Source organism: Protopterus annectens, chromosome 10.part0, assembly GCF_019279795.1.
Source record: "Protopterus annectens isolate FY-2018-M chromosome 10.part0, PAN1.0, whole genome shotgun sequence".
Lineage (NCBI taxonomy): Eukaryota > Metazoa > Chordata > Ceratodontiformes > Protopteridae > Protopterus > Protopterus annectens.
Window position 1 is genome coordinate 1,288,728,378 of NC_056744.1, and position 20,481 is coordinate 1,288,748,858.

Consider the following 20,481-nt stretch of genomic DNA (forward strand, 5'->3'; position numbering starts at 1 on the left):
TTGAAGTCACTATTTATTAGCAGGGTGCAAATTATAAAAATGATGTGCCTGCCCCAGATTTTTCATGTCCTGAACCATCTTCCACATTTTGCCCAAGAGAAAGCATTAGAAAAATGGCAGAAACAGTTTTGTGGTTACTTATGGCAAGGACAGAAGCCACATATAATTAGAAATAAACGTAATGCCCCATACTCATGAGGTGGTGTGGGATTCCCTAATATTCAGCATTATACCGTCCACTGTGGGGTGGCAGTATGTTATGTCCAGATTTTAATGCAAGACACCCTGGTTTACAGAAGAGTTCTGGACCAATATTATACATGTAATGGATTGGTGCAACAAGCTGTTGGACTCGGGAGACCTGAAATATTGGTGTGAGTTCAAAGTATGTAGCTGTAGAACATTTAAGACCTCTAGCCCAGTGGTATGGCTCATTTCCACTCTTTGGAATAATCCTGGGATTCTAACTGAATTAAAATCTATTGTTTGGCATAACTGGATAGCTAAATCCATCCATCCCTACACCTTTTCCCTATTTTTTGCACATAGGGTTAGAGTGTCACTTCAGCTGGGAGAATCATATAGAGCCAAGGTTTACACCGCCAGTTGGCTAGACCTGCTGCAGAGCTTTTTCCACACTACACACTCACACTTATTGCCACTTTAGAGTGTGCAGTACACCTATTGCATGTTTTTGGAATGTGGGAGGAAAGTGGAGTACCCAGAGGAAACCCCCACAAACTCTGGGAATACATGCAGACTCCACACAGAAGGTTCCACAGACGAGAATCAAAAAAGGAAACCTCTTACTGCGAGGCAACAACACTATCTGCTGTGCCACAGTGCTACCCATTTTGATAGCTAAATACTTGTTTTATACAGCCAATGTATGGAATGATTCCAAGGACAATATGAAGGCAGTGGTTTATCAGCATGTCACACAAATAGAGGTACATCCATTCTCAAATTCTATGGTGGTAGGTATTTGAATTTCAATATAGCTTGGCTGGACTTAAGATGCACAAGTCTCCTAAAGTCACACTTTGAATTAATGGCAAATAGAAGGAGCCCGGAAATGGAATGAGATCCTGGATAGTATCAATGGTCATCATTGCAAAGTGCAACTACTAGGTGAAAGTTAAATGGGAAAGATGATTGGCATAGGTATATAAGGGATGAACTGGGATATGGTTTGGCAGTGATGCCCACACAGGGTCCTCCCACCTCATGCCCAGTTTTCAATCTGTAAATGTTTACATATGTGGCACTTTACTCCTGAATTTCTACTCCAGAAGCTAAAGATAGGTAATGCATAATGTTAGCAATATACACAGCCGGATGCAGATTTTTTCACATGATTTGATCCTGTAGCCAGATCAAGCAAATTAAATATTCAGATAATGGATTTGGTAAAATGGTCAACTAGAACACCCCCCAGACAGGGAGGATATTCAGTTTTGGCTGCTACCCTGTATGCTGAGACAGCCCATTTTAGATTTAACAATGTGTTGTTGGATTAGGTATGTTATTGCCATGCCTTTTATGACTACTGACAAATATTGGAAATCAGTTCAACCTAAATGGCTGCAGCAGTTCTTGATATCTTTTAATAGGAGTAGTCTGTAGCAGCATGTGGATATATTATTCTACTACTTTGATTTTCTGTTGCAACGTGTACCATTAAGGGAAGATCACTCTACAGCCCTGTGTTGAGTCATGTGTACTTTTTTCATATTATAAATTTGCTCTTCTATTTGTTTTGGATGTTTATCAGAGATGTAATATCAGTGTAACATGTTTGCACCATTGTCTATAGATATCTGGCATATAGATTTCATATGCATAGGGTTGCTCATTCGGTTGTTCTGACAGAGATTATATGATTATCAATTACATTGTATGTATTATGTTACATCACGGGTTTTCAGTGTTGAATAATAATTATACAACAATGGCTCTTTTCTATTCAAAAGCGAGAATGCTGATTGGACAGCCCAACCAGTGTGGCCATTATAAATGGAGCATATACCAATAGGAAGAAGTCCAGTCACTGTACATCTGGTCTTTCTATTAGAATATGCACTCCAGTGCCATCCTTGTAACCTGCTCTGTGGAGCAGACTATTAGTTTAAGATTTTTTTCAAAAGCCATTTAGCTTACTTGCTCTGCACTGCTAAGCAAAGAAATCAAACTGCTTTTTAAAATCCTAAATTAATACTCTGCTCCATAGAGCACGTTACAAAAGTATATATATTTAAGAAAAAAACTCTCAGCTTTCCATGCCAGGAACTGTATAATCAGTTCCACAGCATCTCAGTGAATGACTTCAATCCTCAGTGATTAGAAAAAGGGCACCAGCGACAGCAACATTCCTTGCAGCTGTTGCATGCAGAGCATGTGCAATATGTCAACTAAGTGCCCTAGACTACCAGAAGACATCGGAAGAGCACTAGAGACTTTTACTCCAATGGCGTTACTTAGAAAAGGTAATTTTTTTTTAAACAATGTCATTGTATAATTGCAATAATCCACTCCTGTATGTGGGTAACACAGGATTTACCCATGGTTGGCTTTGTTTAATTTTGTGGTCAAACTACACTAAGTAAATCCAGCATTACCCACACACACAGTCATAGAATACTGCATAATAATTCATTGGTTATAACAAATCCAGGGCATTAAGAGACTGTCAAAATAAATGTTGCTTCATGACAATTCTACTATATCAGCATCATATTTGCAAACCAAATAATCTTTTAAGTTTTCAGCATTTGAAAGGTTACAAAGAAAGCTTTCTGGATATTTAGACATTTCAAGGACTGAAATGCACTGAAAGGAACTGAAAAGTAAGGATGATGTTTTTCATCTTTTTTATCAGTGAAAACATTTTCTTTTAAAGCAGCAGAAATTTCTGGGCAGTGTAATATCCAAATGTGATATATACCCTAATTATTTATGTTTTATATAAATATGCACCTCAAAAATGTGAAGCTCTTTTATTTCTGAAAAGGATAATGTAATATGTATGTGCTTATATTTAAAACATATCAAAGTCCTGTGCTAAATCCGTGTGGTCTAATTTCCTGTGCAGTACTACACATTCTGAAAAAGGCAAATTAATGTGTCCAATTTCAGTGTACTGTCATAACCTTATGTTTTATTTGTTGCTTTGAATACAAAATGTAAGACCTATTCCATACTTTTGAACATCTGTAACATGAAGCTAACAATTGTTTACTCAGTAAAATTGATAGTATTTATAATTTGCCTAGAGATAAGTAGAGCTGTGGTAGGAGTCTGGCAATGAGGGTGACATTCGCATTTTTCACCCCCCAGCCCCTCCCATGGAGCTACACAATAATAAAGATATTTATTCATATTTAGTTTCATATTTATTTATGTTTTATTTTATTTTGTTTTTATTTGACATTTGTTACCAGGAATGTTCAACTGGGATAGTATCACATTTTCAGTGGAGGCCCAGGGGAAAAAGCTCAATGAGCAGGTTGAGTGTCATTCAAAGACACAATAAGGATGCATGGGGGAAGCCAATCAACAGGATTGCTTACAGCATATGCTAATGGAGATATAATGTCATGATAATGAGTAACATTAGTAAAAATCAATCTCACCACATTTGAAAATAAGAGAAAGCAATATGGCATCTTGATTTAGAAATAGATAAAGTCCACAACGTGAAGTTCCACCATAACTGAATTTGACTGTAGTGAAATCCCGGTGTTAGTGCAGAATGCAGCATTTGTTAGGGATTGCCACAGCTTTACCAAATGCATTTAGGTAGCAGGCTGTAATTGCCAATAACAATCTCTGTGGTGTACATTGTCACTCACAGAGGTGCCATTTAATCTGATTTTACTTATCATTTCATGTCCTTCATGATACCAACTGGTACCATGTGGATAGATGCACAATACAGGAACTAGATGACACGTTGCCCTCATCTGTAGGCTAACAGGTGCCATAGACCACTTGTTCTAGTGGATGCTAGTGTGTGTGTGTGTGTGTGTGTGTGTGTGTGTGTGTGTGTGTGTGACCTTATGAATACTAACTGCAGTGACATTTCTACTACTAGAAGGAGGCACAATGAGGGTATTTCAGGCATCTTCTTAAAGAATACTTCTCACACTTACAAAGATGCATAACTGCAAAGTTCAGTAATAATAAAGATAACCTTTCCTTGTGCAGGTGCTCATGTGCTGTAACAGTTTTTTTATAGCTTTGTTGCAAATTGTCTATTTGTTTTCAGATAATTATATTTCTATTGTTAGTTGGTGCATTGATGTAAGCAGTTGTTGTATATCTTTTCTTAAGGCAGATTCTCTTTGTGACACATAATTTGAGCTCATTCTACCATGAGCAACAGTATACAGACCAGAGAGTGTGACTGAGCAGTTCAATACAAAACACACCTGAGGTATCTAGACCAGAGAGTGTGACTGAGCAGTTCAATACAAAACACACCTGAGGCATCTACTGTGCACACTATAGGGGCACATTGCAGCTTGACCCCAAGGTTCAACACAGCACTGTGTGAAAGTTGTGAGTCTAGTCTCCCAGGCAGCATAGCAAAAGACTACTCCATTTCCATTAATGGTGGTTGACTGATGGCCCATCTTTACCCCACGCAAAGCAAACCACATGATTTTGTGCATCTTGTATCATGTTGGTGGCCCTGTATCTGACCTGCTCATAGCTTCAGTCCAGGCAACTGACAGTACCAATGCCTGATGCAAAAAGTGCCACTTATAGTCATAACAGCCACGGAGATGGAAGTCCTGAAACAATATCTTATTTTCTGTGAAGGTGAACTTGCAATTTTGGGTCTTCCCTTTGCCAGGCATGGTGCTGTTGCTGCTTCGACAAATAATACACTATATAGTATGTCACTGTGAAATGCTTGTCAAATTATGATATCTCTATTGTAACACGTCGCATCTGTCATGCTAATACATACCCATTACAGTTCACCAGACTTGCACTGCTGACCATAAAGAACAGTTACAGGCAACCCTCCAAGACCTGCAATCCTCTCAACATCCCCACTCAAAAAATATACAGTACAACAATGGCATTCAGTCAGGTAACCCTCAGTGGTATATGTGATATGCTTTCCCTCATAAAGAATCACAGCTATACAGGCACTAACTATCTGTCATTCTAAGTAGTAATGGTAAACTGCCTGTCAATAGGAACCATAGCTTAAAATGCAGTGCATGTTCAGCTGCAGAATTGCAGATGCGTTATTTTTTCTGTGTTCACAATACTCACCACAGTACAGAAATGTTCAGCAGACAAAGCTAAAGAACAGAAGAAGATTTGTTGATAGTTGATGCCTAGCCTTGTTTAAAAAGGTCCCTGTATTTAAGGTATGTTTGCTGCCCTGCAGTCAGACAACAATAACAGGCACCATTCCTAAAACACTGGCTATGTACATTTCTATATAGTTGACTGTCTCTGTGCAAACCCAGTGGATTTAGGTGTGGAACCTTTAAATGGTAACTTACAAACCTTCTTTGCGGTTTGCTGTAGATACGTGTCTCCTCTCATTACTTGCACAACACATACTTTCATTTCCCCAAGTAGTTCATCCTTGATAGAATGTGCATCAACTTACTGAAAAATCTGTTTCCCACATGATATTTGTTCAATGAAAACTTCAGAGAAGCAGCAAAAGCAATACAAGTAAAATGTAGAACCTGCTTTACACAGTTGGTACTGCTGCTTTCCCCTTTCACAGCCTGCTTTATACAGGTGTAGTGGGGTTCCAGTTAGTATTCTTCATCTTCCTCAATAGTCTTATGATCCTCTATGCAAGTGCCAAGTTTATATCAAATTTGGGCCTCTACACTTGGTGTTTATGCAAATGAGGGGTCAACTCATAAATGTTTTGAATTACTCAACCTATGTGTCATGACTGGTAGCAGTGAATGATATTTGCTTAGGGTTCACATATAGGTTTACATATTGTACATCTGCATAAGGAGTGGGCATGCACGAGTGTGTCAACAAGAACAGGAGGGCTTTGGCATTCATTTTTATGCCTGCAGGCAATGGAGACACTAAGGAGCAATGCTAGTCAAAATGTTTAACAGCATTTTAACACAACAGAGATTTCCTGCCATGTCTAACACCTTTACAGTCACATGTAAAGCACTGTCATAAGAGCACAGGCCATATCACACCCTGCAATAGGCCATGCTACGAGTCTCTTGATAATGTGTTGCAATTCTTGAAACATGCAATGGACATGTTTGTGAGACACTAGCCATTATTCTCTGGTAGTAGTAGTATGGCCATAATTTCCAGCGCCACTCTGAGGACACCCCACTGCACTGTAAGCAATCCAAAATCTTCCTGGGGACTCCTCTGAGGGTCCCCAATATGAGATGTATGCCAGGCACTGTCTTGCTAGGACTTTTACTGATGCCATTGAGATAGCTGTCTTTGGTGAGCTGTCAGGCACCACTGTAGTGACCTGTGAGAAAGCAATCCAGATCTGCTTAGCTGATGGGAAGAAAATGCCAGGGTGATGACACCTGAGATATATTATAAGCAACATTTTCAATTGTAATTTTTTCTCAAATTACTTTGAAGAGTGTACTTTAATTATTTCTCTTTTTTTCCAGCGCTCTGAAAACTATTCCTGTGACTGTGTTAGAGGAGGGTACTCTACCTTTCCACATGCATGGGTGGGTAGACCGTTACTTTGGGAATAACTGTAGTAATCGTTGCTTTGTCAGTACTGTTAAAAAGGGTGTAAACTGACCCTGCCTAGAGCAGTTTGCATTAGTCCTCCCCATTTCCATGTCATGTTCACACTGCAAAATGTTCTTTTTAGTTTCTACAGCAACCACATATTTCCCTGTGGAAGACAGGGAACACTCATGTTATCTCTCTCAATTACATGTGAAAATGATGATAACTGTGTCCTGTCTTTTGTAATTTGTTGGGTTGCCTATGTTTGTGTGTGTTTTGTGTGTGTGTGTGTGTGTGTGTGTGTGTGTGTGTGTGTGTGTGTGTGTGTGTGTGTGTGTGTGTGTGTGTGTGTGTGTGTGTGTGTGTGTGTGTGTGTGTAAAACTGTGAATACTTGAAACTACTGTAGAAGATCAAGTCATGCCTCATTATAAAAATCAAAGTTTGACATGTTAAATTAGTGTCAGTGTTCATTTAGCAGAGAAGATAGCATTCAGAGAGATTGCACTGACATTCAATTGGACAATAAATCACAATATAAGAGATGTGTAGGGAAATTAGTTAAATCAAAAAAAAAAAACAAGAAGTTATAATTTATGATTTGTTTGTTTGGTAGACATCTGTTTTGCTTAACAGAAAATATGAATTATCTGTGCTGTCCAGTTCACAGTGATGGGAAAGGCAGGGACTAGAAAAGAAATAAAATGTAGGATTAGACTAGATGGATGCTGTGTGCAGTTAATATACCACACAGGCTGTGATCTATCTAACTGAGTGAAAGAGAGAAAGAAAGAGATAGACAGAGGAAAGACAAAAGATAATGGGCCGGATTCACAAAACCTCTGTGTAAGACTTAATATGTCTTACTCGGAGGCTGCAGTTGAACAGTATGACATCAGCATGCCATGCATATTCATGAGGGCATGCTGAATCATACCCAAGTCTAACATGGTCCATGTAGGAAAGTAGGGGGCGTGTCCAATTGCCGAGTACAGCAAAGGGACACGCCCCCAGAAGAGTCAGAGTCCTGAAAGTAAACACCCACGAGCGAGTCCGCTGAAATGTCAAGGAACACAACACCACACATCCCCACAGACTAAACCCTACTGAAAATATGTAAAATGTAAAAATAGCAGTTTCCTTTTGTTTTTTTATAATTTCCAAAATGTTTGCCCGCATTTGCACTCGTTTGCACAGGTACGCCCTTCGCTCAACCACAGTTAGCAGATATGACATTGAAAAGCATATAAGATCTACATATGCAAATTAAGCAAAATCGCAATAGCGTAGTGGTAGAGAAGTCGCCCAAAGAATAGGTAGTCACGGTTCGAGCCCCACAACATCCCCCTCCATTTTTCTTTAAAAAAGTATGAAACAATTCCCCGATATATATAAATTTAATTTAAGTAAAATGTAATGAAATGGCCCATGTATTTCTGAACAAAACCTATATGATGTATATATAAATAGGATCATAATTGCCCGTAGCTTAGCAGCACTTTAACAAGCTTAATATGAGTGCCCGTACCTGAGCGACACTTTAACAAGCTTAATATGAGTGCCTGTAGCTGAGCAGCGCTTTAACAAGCTTAATATGAGTGCCCATAGCTGAGTGGCGCTTTAACAAGCATAATATGAGTGCTTATGGCTAAATAACGTGTTACCCAGCGTAAGCTGTTTGTGCGGAGCTGCGCAGCGCGCCAACCAGCTTACCATCAGGCAACGTTGGGCAAGCTGTAGCAAAGTCGCCTTTACACAGACACACCTACTAGCCTGTCTAGACAGTAGTAAAATAAAAAAAGCAATGGCAAGGATTGAACCCAGGACACTGTGCACCATAGTCAAAGTTCTGAACCACTAAGCCATGACAGTTGTATTGAGAAGTACAGTATTATCATACATATAGGAATGAATGAAAATATAACCATGACAAAGCAGGTTTGCTGTAAGCAGAGAAATATCCAAAATGGCCAGTCACAGATAAGTGTGGGAAAACCAGCATATATAAGCCCCATAGGCAGGAATACACACCATAACTGATTGTGGTACCCATTTGCAGTCAGGATGGCAGGTGCAGGAGAGGGAAATCACTTTAGGGCACAAAGGTGGGGTGTTGAGGAGTCAAAATATATGGTTTGGCTCCTAGTCCATGATCATGAAGCACAACTCATGCAGGGCCAGGTTCAATGGGGAGCCTATAAGGCAGAGGCGTGGAAACGGTTGGCACATGATCTCACCAGTGCCACAGGCATTCCGAGGACTGGTGAACAGGTCCGTCACCACCATGCAGACCTGAAGTGACAAAAGGAGGTCCAACTGAACCGATGGATCCAGGAGGCCCACCAAATGCCCAATGCCCCACTACTGAGTAAGTATCCATGTAATTAAGTATGTAAGAAATGCTATCCTAGCCTATAGTATGGATAGGTATGTTACAATATTCCTTCATTTATATTACAGCTGCAGGTGTTTGTTCCGCGAATCGGCAAGCCTATGCTGATAGGCTGGCAAGGTTGCGCCACCAGGCAGGTTAGTAATTACTCTGCTGGTATTGTTATAGAATATAAGTGGGACAGCTTGTAAAAGAGTTCAGTGTTGTAACCCAGTAATAAAGGTGAAATAAGCCTAGAAGAAAGATTCTGCTAGTATTGTAAGATTAGATAAGTGATGCAGCCTGGAAAAGAGTATTGCAATCCAGTAATAAAGATTAAACCAGTCTCAAATAGAGTTTCCACCTGTGTTGTAATATCAGATAACTGCTTCAGCCTGAAAATGAGTGTTGTAATCAATCAACAAAGGATAGACAACTGTCGAATACATCCTTGTAAATTCTGCCATATAAAATATGTGAGTCAACTGGAAAGGATTGTTGTAACCCAGTAATAAATGTTAATAAAGCCTAGAATTAAGTACTATCCTGAAATGTAAATATAAAATAAGTGAGAGAGTGTGAGAAAGAGAGTTTGAAACTACCATGAAAGCTGTAATAAGTCTGGAATAAAGATATACTACATTCACTACATAATGAAATGAATGAGACAGCCACAACCAAAGAGTGAAATGTCTTTAATAAAGTACAGAACCTGGACTGTGTCCGTCCCACAATTTGGATATGTTGCTGTACCCTTGCATTATGGAGATAGTATGGTTGTATGAAATGCTGAACATCCACAGTTGTCTAGACCCATATAAATCAAATGTAGCAGGATGATTTACCTGAACACAGCTAGATATGAACATATATGAATAAAAATGGAATGTATATTAATGTAGCAGTAACATCCCCATCACCAACATTCCTAAGGTTACATACAGGAAACTGTACTAATACATGTACGGGATATATATCTGCATCTACTAGGAATGTACAGTATATGTATAGGTAGTTTAAGTTGTTAATGTAATATTTCTCCACCCTACCCTATTTTCACAAATTATGCCATTCCACACCAAACTGGGTATGTGCATTCACAATTAATTCCCATGGACATTTGTCCTGTTGGTTTATACATATCTGCATGTACGTTGATGCATGTGCTCTGTTCACATATCCAAACCTGTTGGCCTGTTGCCACCAATCAACCCTGCATGCTGTTGGAATGTCCACATGCACATGCTCATGTGCAGATACCTACAAAAGCAGCCTGGCAATAATATCATTGCAGCAACTGGAGGGAGGGAGGGAGGGGGAGAGGGAGAGGTACTGGGAGAGGGAGAGGGAGAGGGAGAGAGAGAGAGAGAGAGAGAGAGAGGAGAGAGAGAGAGACAGAGAGAGAGAGAGAGAGAGAGAGAGAGAGAGAGAGAGAGAGAGAGAGAGAGAGAGAGAGAGAGAGAGAAAATAAAAGATAAAGCCAGCAAGCCAAAAGAAAAAAGCTGTCAGAGACAAAGGTAATGTAAACTACATAATCTAAAAATCTACATACTGTGAACCCTCCATATGTGTTAGCAGTCTGTATCTACATGTATATATAGATGTGCATAGGATAAGGGACATACTGCAACTGTTAGTCAAGGCTGGACATACATATGTAGATGATCGTTGCTATGTGCACATATCAATATAGGTTGTAGTGTGTGGCATTGAAAACAGCTTGCAGTGCAGGTATATGTCATGTAGTGGTGAACTTCTGTGGGACTGAGCTGGTGAGGCCTGCTACAGCTATACGGCCTGAGGACATCATAATGCATTCTGCACAACACTGTGCAATATCATTACAAAATGGTATGTCTCACAACTGTTTCAGAAGTGATATTCCCACCATGAAAGGTGGGCAGTCTATGTGACTAAATGTGCATGTATATGTACAGCAATGGATGTTTAGAAGTGTGTGTATATATACATATATATATATATATATATATATATATATATATATATATATATACATAATCTATATATAACTATATATCTATGGGTTCATGTCTATGGATTGACAACTTACTATATCGACATCCACTTCACCGACATCTAAAATAATCGACACCGCAAATCACGGACATTTAACAGGTAAGAGATTTAAATTTAGCTAATCATGCCTACCATGTTTTAGTAAGTATGGCAGTGTTATGCATGTCTGGTAGGCATGATTAGCTAAATTTAAATCTCTTACCTGTTAAATGTTCGTGATTTGCAGTGTCGATTATTTTAGATGTTGGTGAAGTGGATGTCAATATAGTAAGTTGTCGATCCATAGACATGAACCCATATCTATATCTATATATATATATATCTATATATATCTACATATCTATATATATATGTGTGTGTACATAGAGAGGTATGTATAGCTAGAGATAGATAGATATATAGATAGATAGATAGATAGATAGATAGAATATGTATACACATAGATATAATAGATACATACATATATAGATATATATGTAGATACATACATATATACAGATAGATATGAATGTCTATAGATATGTATGTATATATATATATATATATATATATATATATATATATATATGGTTATATAGAGCAGTGTATATATGTATATATATATATATATATATATATATATATATATATATAGATATATATATATATATACATATATGTATATATATATATATATATATATATATATATATATATATATATATATATATATATATATATATATATATATATATATATGGATATGTATATATTGATATATATATATATATATATATATATATTTATATGTGTGTGTGTGTGTGTGTGTGTGTATATATATATATATATATATATATATATATATATATATCAAGAGAGAGTGAGAGAGGGGGACATGGGGGCAGATGTACTGCAACAGGTGCCTGGAGGCCAAGGCATGGACTGAACACCCGTTTTGATACTGCAGTACCATACCCCATTCCAAAACATGTTACCCACTAACTACCACATAGGTGGTTGCCTGCCTACCACTGGAGGTGTCAGAAGGGAACATGGGACACAGGTGTAAAATAGCCTCCCCTTTGATATCCACAGTGGCACACTAGTCTTGTAATCCCTGTACATGGTACGTGTCATCACAAAAGGTGTGTCAGCTAGGGAAATGTAAGTCAGTGTGCCCCTCTACACCTCACAATGTCCTATGCAGTATGTACATCCCATGAGAATTACTGAAGTGGAAAGGCCACAGACATACCTAACAAAGACTGATAATGCCCTCAAACACATTCCCTATGCAGACTGACTCACAAAACCACAGCTAGAGTGCCTTGCATACTTCCTACACAGAGATTTCCACTGCTGGACATACAGAGTTATGTCACACCCATACCAGTCAGCCAACCACCATAGCAACACCTCACAATCCTTCCAGCCTACATGACCTAGGGCCCTAATTCTTGTCACTGCACTAAGCAGCACATGCTGGAGGTACAGGTTTCTATACACAAATATGCCATACCCTGGACTAAACCACCCAGCATTAACAAACAAGGCTCCTTATTAGTAGATGTCATACATACCCCTGATGAATGTTATGGAGATAGGTAATATGCCCTGTGAGTCACCTCTTTGTAACCATTTCACAGGAGCAAGTAAAATCACATTACATGTGTCCCAAAGGGCAGGGTAGCATACGGCTAGGCTGCCCTAGGCCCAGGGCCAATAGCATAGTACCTTCCTATGACACAATGCACACACGCATGTACTCAGTGCAATACCAGCTATGTGAGGTTGAATGAGTGTGACATTGACTGTTTGCAAGGTCTGTAAAGGTGTGATAGCTTAGCGTGAGTTTGTGTCTGTCGTGGTAGTTTGTGTCGTAGGTGTGAGGCTAGAGAAAGATGTGTCAGTTATCGGGATGCAAACATAGTAGATTGGCATATGTTGTGCTGTAATTCCCTGTGTACGACTGCGGTGTCCCATCATAGGCAGAAGAATACATGTATGCTCAGTAAGTGGTACTGCTGTTGAATCCAGCTCACATATGAACTGTTGTACTACCTGAAGTTGTAGGCCTAATCACTACAGTATGGTGTATTTTCACATTTCCTGGTAACACTGTCTGGTGTGTTTCTTGTAGTCTGCACAGATTACATACCTCATGCATAGGTATCTGTAAGTAGGGGCACACAGTACTATAAGGTACACAGTTAATGCTCATCTGTGTCATCATACATTTGTGTGTTGTATTTATGTGTAATGTGTGTGTAATGATGCCTGTACCATGGCCACAATCATATGTGTGTTACAGGGTATGTGTGTACCTGGCAGCATGTATACTCTGTGACAGCAGTATGCTGGCTATATTAACAACTGTGCACATATGTCAGGTAGGGGTATGGCATCAAAGACTAGGGTGGATTTCCATTTAAACTGTTAAATGTGCATTGCATTCATTGCATTGGATGACAATATTCTTCATCCATTAACTTGATACATACCCCCAGTGTGAAGTTGTGCATTGTATCCCAAACAGTGTGCCGAGTGCTGGTGTATACTAGCTTGTTGTATGGAGTGTGGCAAGCACTGTCAGACAGTTGTGGGCTGAGCACTGATATGTGGTATCGAACATGTGTCTCCCCTGATAGACAGACAGATGCTATATATGGCAGTTAAGTGATATCAGTACATTAAAATATTAAGTGTGCCACATGACTTGCTCACATATTTTTCTTTTCCTTCCAGGGTGATGGTGCATCAGCGTAACCCACCTTATACAGCAGCAGAGGATCAGGAGATCCTCCAGAGCCTGGTGCAGAATTTCTCTGTGCTGTTTTCCAGGACCAGCCAGAACCAGCATGAGAGGGCTGCACTGTGGCAAGATCTTGTCCGTCGGGTAAATGACATAGGCATGCATAACCGGACATATGAGCAGGTACACCATCACTGCAGTGATTTAATTAGACATGTCCAGCAGCGTGCGTCTGCCACAGGTGGTGGGGTACCTATCCACCCCCCCTCACCAGTGTGGAGAAGCACAGATGGATAACTGGTGCCAGAGCCATGGTCTAAAGCTAAATGCCAAAAAGTGTATAGTCATACCCTTTGGCAAAAACAATGTGCCCACAAATTACCACATAGGTGGTAACCCATTAAGTACAGAGAAAGTTATTAGGGATCTGGGGACCCAAGTTGAGAGCAATCTCTCCTTTGACAACCACATTGCCAAAGTGGTTAGAAAGACCTTCTACATAGCCCACCTCATCATGAAAGAATTCACATCTAGATCAAGAGAGGTAATCATGCCCCTTTATTCATCCCTCATCAGGCCCATCATAGAATACAATGCCCCCTTTGGGATGTACCTTACTTGACACCTGCAGCAATTAGAAAGACCCCAAAAGTACCTCACCAGGAGAATCAAGGGACTCAAACAGATGCCATATGCTGCTCAGTTAAAAAAACTCCAGCTCTACTCAGTTGCATACCGCCTACTTTGAGGCGATCTATACCTGACATATAAAGCTATGTCCAACCCAGAATTAATGTACATGCTCCACCTCAGTAAATCTAAATCCCTTAGAGTCACGCGCTCGAGGGACTTGTACCTCAGCACAGAAATAAATAGAACATGCTGGAGGGACAGATTCATAACCCAGAGGCTCCCTTTGCTCTGGAATAGAATTCCAATTCATGTTAGGCAGAGCACCTCACTGACTCTCTTCAAGAAGAATCTTGATGAGTGGATGGGGGATCGTAAGTTTGTCCCAGGGATTACTTCCGTGTCACTATTAGACAGAGACACAGTAAACTAAACTTTAAAAAGGGCACAGTATACTCTGGGTGGCGTAAGCCAAACACAATCGGGCTAGGCTTATAAATGCCCCAGGGCAGATAGCCTAGTATGAACCTATGAACCTATGAAGTGTTGTGGCTCCAGGCTAACAACAACAACATCCACAAACATGTGTCATCATGGAAGCCGGAGCCACCCAGCATGTTGAAATGGAGTGTGCAGGTAACATGCCATATCTGTAGTTGACTGTTCTCTATACTGGTGGTTTATGCATGTGCGAGATATGTACTGTGTGTGTAGCTGTTAACCTGCCTATTCTTCTGCAAGATTGATATTCTGAGCATAATCTGTACACCTGTGAAAGCCACCTGTTGTACTACTGTACTTTATCATACTCACAGTATCAATGGCACAGTTGTGGCCACTGGCAATCACTGTCATATTTTTGCAGGTCCCTCTGGAGTGATAGCAAGGCAGCCAATCCATGCTGGTGAGTGTGTAATAACAATACTATTGCTAATGACATGTGCATGTCATATGGAGGTGTAGTGTGTGCACATGTAACACCTACCCATAATGCATGCTGTGCATGTTTGCTGTGAGACTATGCATATCTCATTATTCTCAGTAGCTGCCTCACTCACATGCAATACACAGAGCATAACACACATGTGTGGCAACACAGTACTGGACATTGTATAGGCATACCTGATACACATGTACACAACACACACATGTTTGGCATAGACACTATACCTTAGCCTGCTACACATGTCCAGTTATGACACCTGCTGTATGACCACCCTTCAGTATCCCACTTATCCTCTACGCAGCACACATAATATGCCTGAGGGGTAGAGGCCTACCATGTCTTTGTGCAACAGTCTTGAACAAATAATACATTCATGTTAGGCAATGCTCACTATTGGCCACCTTACACACCCATGTAACAAGTGGCTGTGTAATTGTGGATGTAGTCATGTTACTGCACTTCAGGTACAGCATGCTAGCTGCCTGTCTGGCACACATTATTATTGTTGACTGACCACAAGAAGCATGTTGATCATGGCTCACGTTACTACACCACATCCAGTTCCACTGACCACAAAAGTACACATAGCAGTTATTGCTTAGCACCATCATGTGTTGTGTGTGTGAGTGTGCAAATATATGCACGCACAGCTTGTAACACTTGCACAACATTGTTATATCCTTGTACACATTGTGTCCCAGGGTGGAGACAATCACTGAACAACTACACACAACCATCAAGTACATGCATACTGTTATTAACAAGGGCTGTCTACACTTGCACTGCATGTTCCTGTGCAACACATAATCTGCATGCTGACACATTTGCAGTGATGTGTTTCCTTGTGATACTGTCACCCACCCTCAAACAGTATTGTGTATGTGTTGGATTGCAGGTGTGTCTGTGTTTGTATCTGCTGTACTGAGGAGTGTGCCTGTGTGCTTCTGTGCCTGTGTTCATGTGCTAATAATATCAGGATTCACAGCAATAGGGCAACACACAGAAGTACCACAGACGTGACATTGAAATAAAGTTGTAGGGACAGATTTGTTTTTAATGGCTTTTGTCTGCTGTGAAACAGAGCTTTTCACAGACTAAAAGTACCCAATAAACAGAACTCGCCTAAAACAATTAACCCTGTGAACTTTGATAATTCTTCCTGTTTTGTGCTGCTTAGTACCTGTGTGCATGTGTGCATGTGTGCCTGTGTGCCTGTGTGCCTGTGTGCCTGTGCGCCTGTGCGCCTTTGTGCCTGTGTGCATGTGTGCATGTGTGCCTGTGTGCCTGTGTGCCTGTGTGCCTGTGTGCCTGTGTGCATGTGTTCCTGTGTGCCTGTGTGCATGTGTGCCTGTGTGCCTGTGCACCTGTGCGCCTGTGCTCCTGTGTGCCTGTGCGCCTGTGTGTCTGTGTGCCTGTGTGCTTGTGTGCATGTGTGCATGTGTTCCTGTGTGCCTGTGTGCATGTGTGCCTGTATGCCTGTGCGCCTGTGCGCCTGTGCTCCTGTGTGCCTGTGCGCCTGTGTGTCTGTGTGCCTGTGTGCTCTGCACATGTGTGCATGTGTGCATGTGTGCATGTGCGCCTGTGTGCCTGTGCGCCTGTGTGCATGTGTGCCTGTGTGTATGTGTGCATGTGTGCATGTGCACCTGTGTGCCTGTGTGCATGTGTGCATGTGTGCATATGTGCTAACATCGTGTACACATTTGTAAACTGTGTTTCCTATCTTCCTCTCACAGGTTCTGATGTTGCTCTGGTGGAGTGCAGCAGGGAACCTGAAGCCACTGCTGGGGATAGTGATAATGATGATACATGTGTAATGGCACAGGGAGGTGTGACAGGGTCTATCGTTGGTCAGCCAATCGACACTTCACAGCAGTCAACCCCATCAATGTGCACAGTCATCCTGCCGATACATCCATTGTCACCAATGTCCTTAGCTGAGGGACAGCATACAGTGGGCATTGACCAGGGTAGTGTGGTATCATTGGCACATGCATCCCCTCACAGCAGCCATGGCCAGATTCCTGGCATGGTACCACACAGGCAGATGTCCAGGGGTTCTCGTGGGAGCATCTGTGGTCGTACTGCCCCTGTCAGACGTGCCCACAGAGGTCTTTCAACCTCAGCTATGTTCCAGGCTTTAATGCAGACACAGGCACATATGGAACAGTACACCAAACAGGGTCTGAGGGAGCTTAGAGCACATTGCACTGCTATGAATGACACTATGCGTGACATTGTGGCTGCCATCCGTAATATCAGTGAGGTCATTGATAGACATTGGGGGGGACACATTAGATCTCTTCCACAACTACATGTCCAGGAGCCAGGACAGTGCAGGATGGTTGAGGCGTCGATGTGGACATGTGCCAGCAACATCATCAGCTGGCAGTCGTCGCAGATGACAACAAACCCGCAGCTGCTCCCATAGTGCCAGTACCAGCCCCAGCAATGCTGGGTCTGTGCTGTCATTAGACCATCCTAGAAGACCACGTGCACGTGGCTCTGGACAGTCCCAGCAGGGACATGTCTCCAGTCAACATCCCACTGCCTCTGATGACAGTACCCAATGTGGCTTAGTACCTGATACTGTCCGTAGCACCCCTGCCAGGCACAGGTACCATGTCCGTGGCCAGAGACAGTGATCTGTATGACCTGGCAGATACAGTCTGTGGCTGCCCACAAACACCCGTATATGGCAGCCACGTGGTGCAAGCATACACACACAGACATATTGCTAACACCTAGGGCTAACACATACACACACACATCGCATCAACATTGCCCCATGTTGTACTGTTGTCCCTCACTAACACACACACACATACATGTCGATTGGATGTGTCAGTGGCAGACTCTGGCAAACCAAGTACACACCCTGTGCATATGATGAAACTGTGCCACCTCCTGCCCTCTGTAACCTTGATACAGGAACAGGATAGCATGGTGCTGATGCACAGGGTGACTACATAGCACTGTAGTAATAATATTATGTTGTTAACAGTACAGTGTAATGATATCATTGTGGGTATATTTGAGCATGCATGATGCATTAACTATGATTGTCATTGTAGTTTTGTATACACCAGTGTTAATTCCCAAAGTGTACTGTCTGCACATGTGCCACATGGCTGTTGTGTGTACCTGTGCCTGCATGAGTTTGGGTGTGGACAGTACATGTGTGATGTTTGCAGCACAGAGTTGCAGGTGTACATTTGAAAACATGGTTAGCATGGAACATGACATGGTTTGACAGTATGCTGTGGGTGATACAGTTTCCAAATGTCAATGGTCTGCATTCTGGTACTATACACAGCCTACATAGCCTGACATTCCATGGTCATTACATGGTGTCTCTTCAACTGATACACAGATGTAGGAACCTGGTGTCAGTGATATCCCTGCAGTACTACACTATACCAGTAGCCATTCTTACTGAGCCCCACACATCCCTGGGAACAATACTCTTTGGCATATAGCAGTCTCACGTACATGTCAACACACTACGGATATGTCCATCCATAACTGCAAATGCATACAGTGGCCTACAATGCATTCTACACATGACACACCTAACCACCACAAGGGTATCATACAGACAGATACCTGTTGTCCAAGCCATGCTGTATTGCTGTAACACAACTGTAGCATTGTCATCGGCATATAGCTAACATAGTATTCCAACAGTAACATGTTGGTGGTAGCACCCATCATGTAGAACTGGTAATGGTGTGTACATGTGGACAAGTGTTATCTTGTCTATCCTGTGATATTCACATTTCCAAAGGTATTCTGCAGTCCCTCGGTGTATCACCTAAGCAAGAAGGTGTCTGTATGCATATCGGCAACAGTTGCCATGCACCTACACTGGATGCCCATCAATCACAGACTTTGCTGTGTTTTAACATGTCTGACATATACTCCAGACATGAACCCTCACCCACATTAATCTATCAAAGCTTTCATGGGTGTGTGTCACATAGTTGGCCTAGGACACAGATCACTGCAGTAGCCTGCATTGTCACCAACATACATATATGGCCTAAGGTCTGGTAAGCTGCGGCACATGCTGGCAAAGGTAACAACTGTAATCATATGAGGCCGGCTTCACACATAGGAACTATTAAAGGTCATAGGTACATATCTGTATGTGGCACACACATACCTGATGTGTGCATTGAAATTACTGTTATAATAATATGGCATACAATAGGTTCATAGGTTCATAGGTTCATACTAGGCTATCTGCCCTGGAGCAATTATAAGCCTAGCCCGATTCTGTATGGCTTACACCACCTCTTGATTTGAGTATACTGTGCCCTTTAGTTTACTGTGCCTCTGTCTAATAGTGACACGGGAGTAATCCCTGGGACAAACCTACGATCCCCCATCCAACTATCGAGATTCTTCTTGAAGAGATTTAGTGAGGTGGTCTGCCTCACATGAACTGGAATTCTATTCCAGAGCGAAGGCAGCCTCTGGGTTATGAACCTGTCCCTCCAGCAAGTTCTATTTATTTCTGTGCTGAGGTTCAAGTCCCTCGAGCGTGTGGCTCTAAGGGATTTAGATTTACTGAGGTGGAGCATGTCCATTAATTCTGGATTTGACATAGCTTTGTATGTCAGGCATAGATCGCCTCAAAGTAGGCGGTATGCAACTGAGTAGAGTTGGAGTTTTTTCAACCGAGCAGCATATGGCATCTGTTTGAGACCCTTGATCCTCTTGGTGAGAAACTTTTGGGGTCTTTCCAATTGCTGCAGGTGTCAGGTAAGGTACATCCCAAAAGGGGCATTGTATTCTATGATGGGCCTGATGAGGGATGAATAAAGGGGCACGATTACCTCTCTTGATCTAGATGTGAAACCCTTCGTGATGAGGTGGGCTATGTAGAAAGTCTTTCTAACCACTTTGGCAATGTGGTTTTCAAAGGAGAGATTGCTATCAACTTGGGTCCCCAGGTCCCTAATAACTTTCTCTGTACTTAATGGGTTTCCACCTATGTGGTAATTTGTGGGCACATTGTTTTTGCCAAAGGGTATGACTATACATTTTTG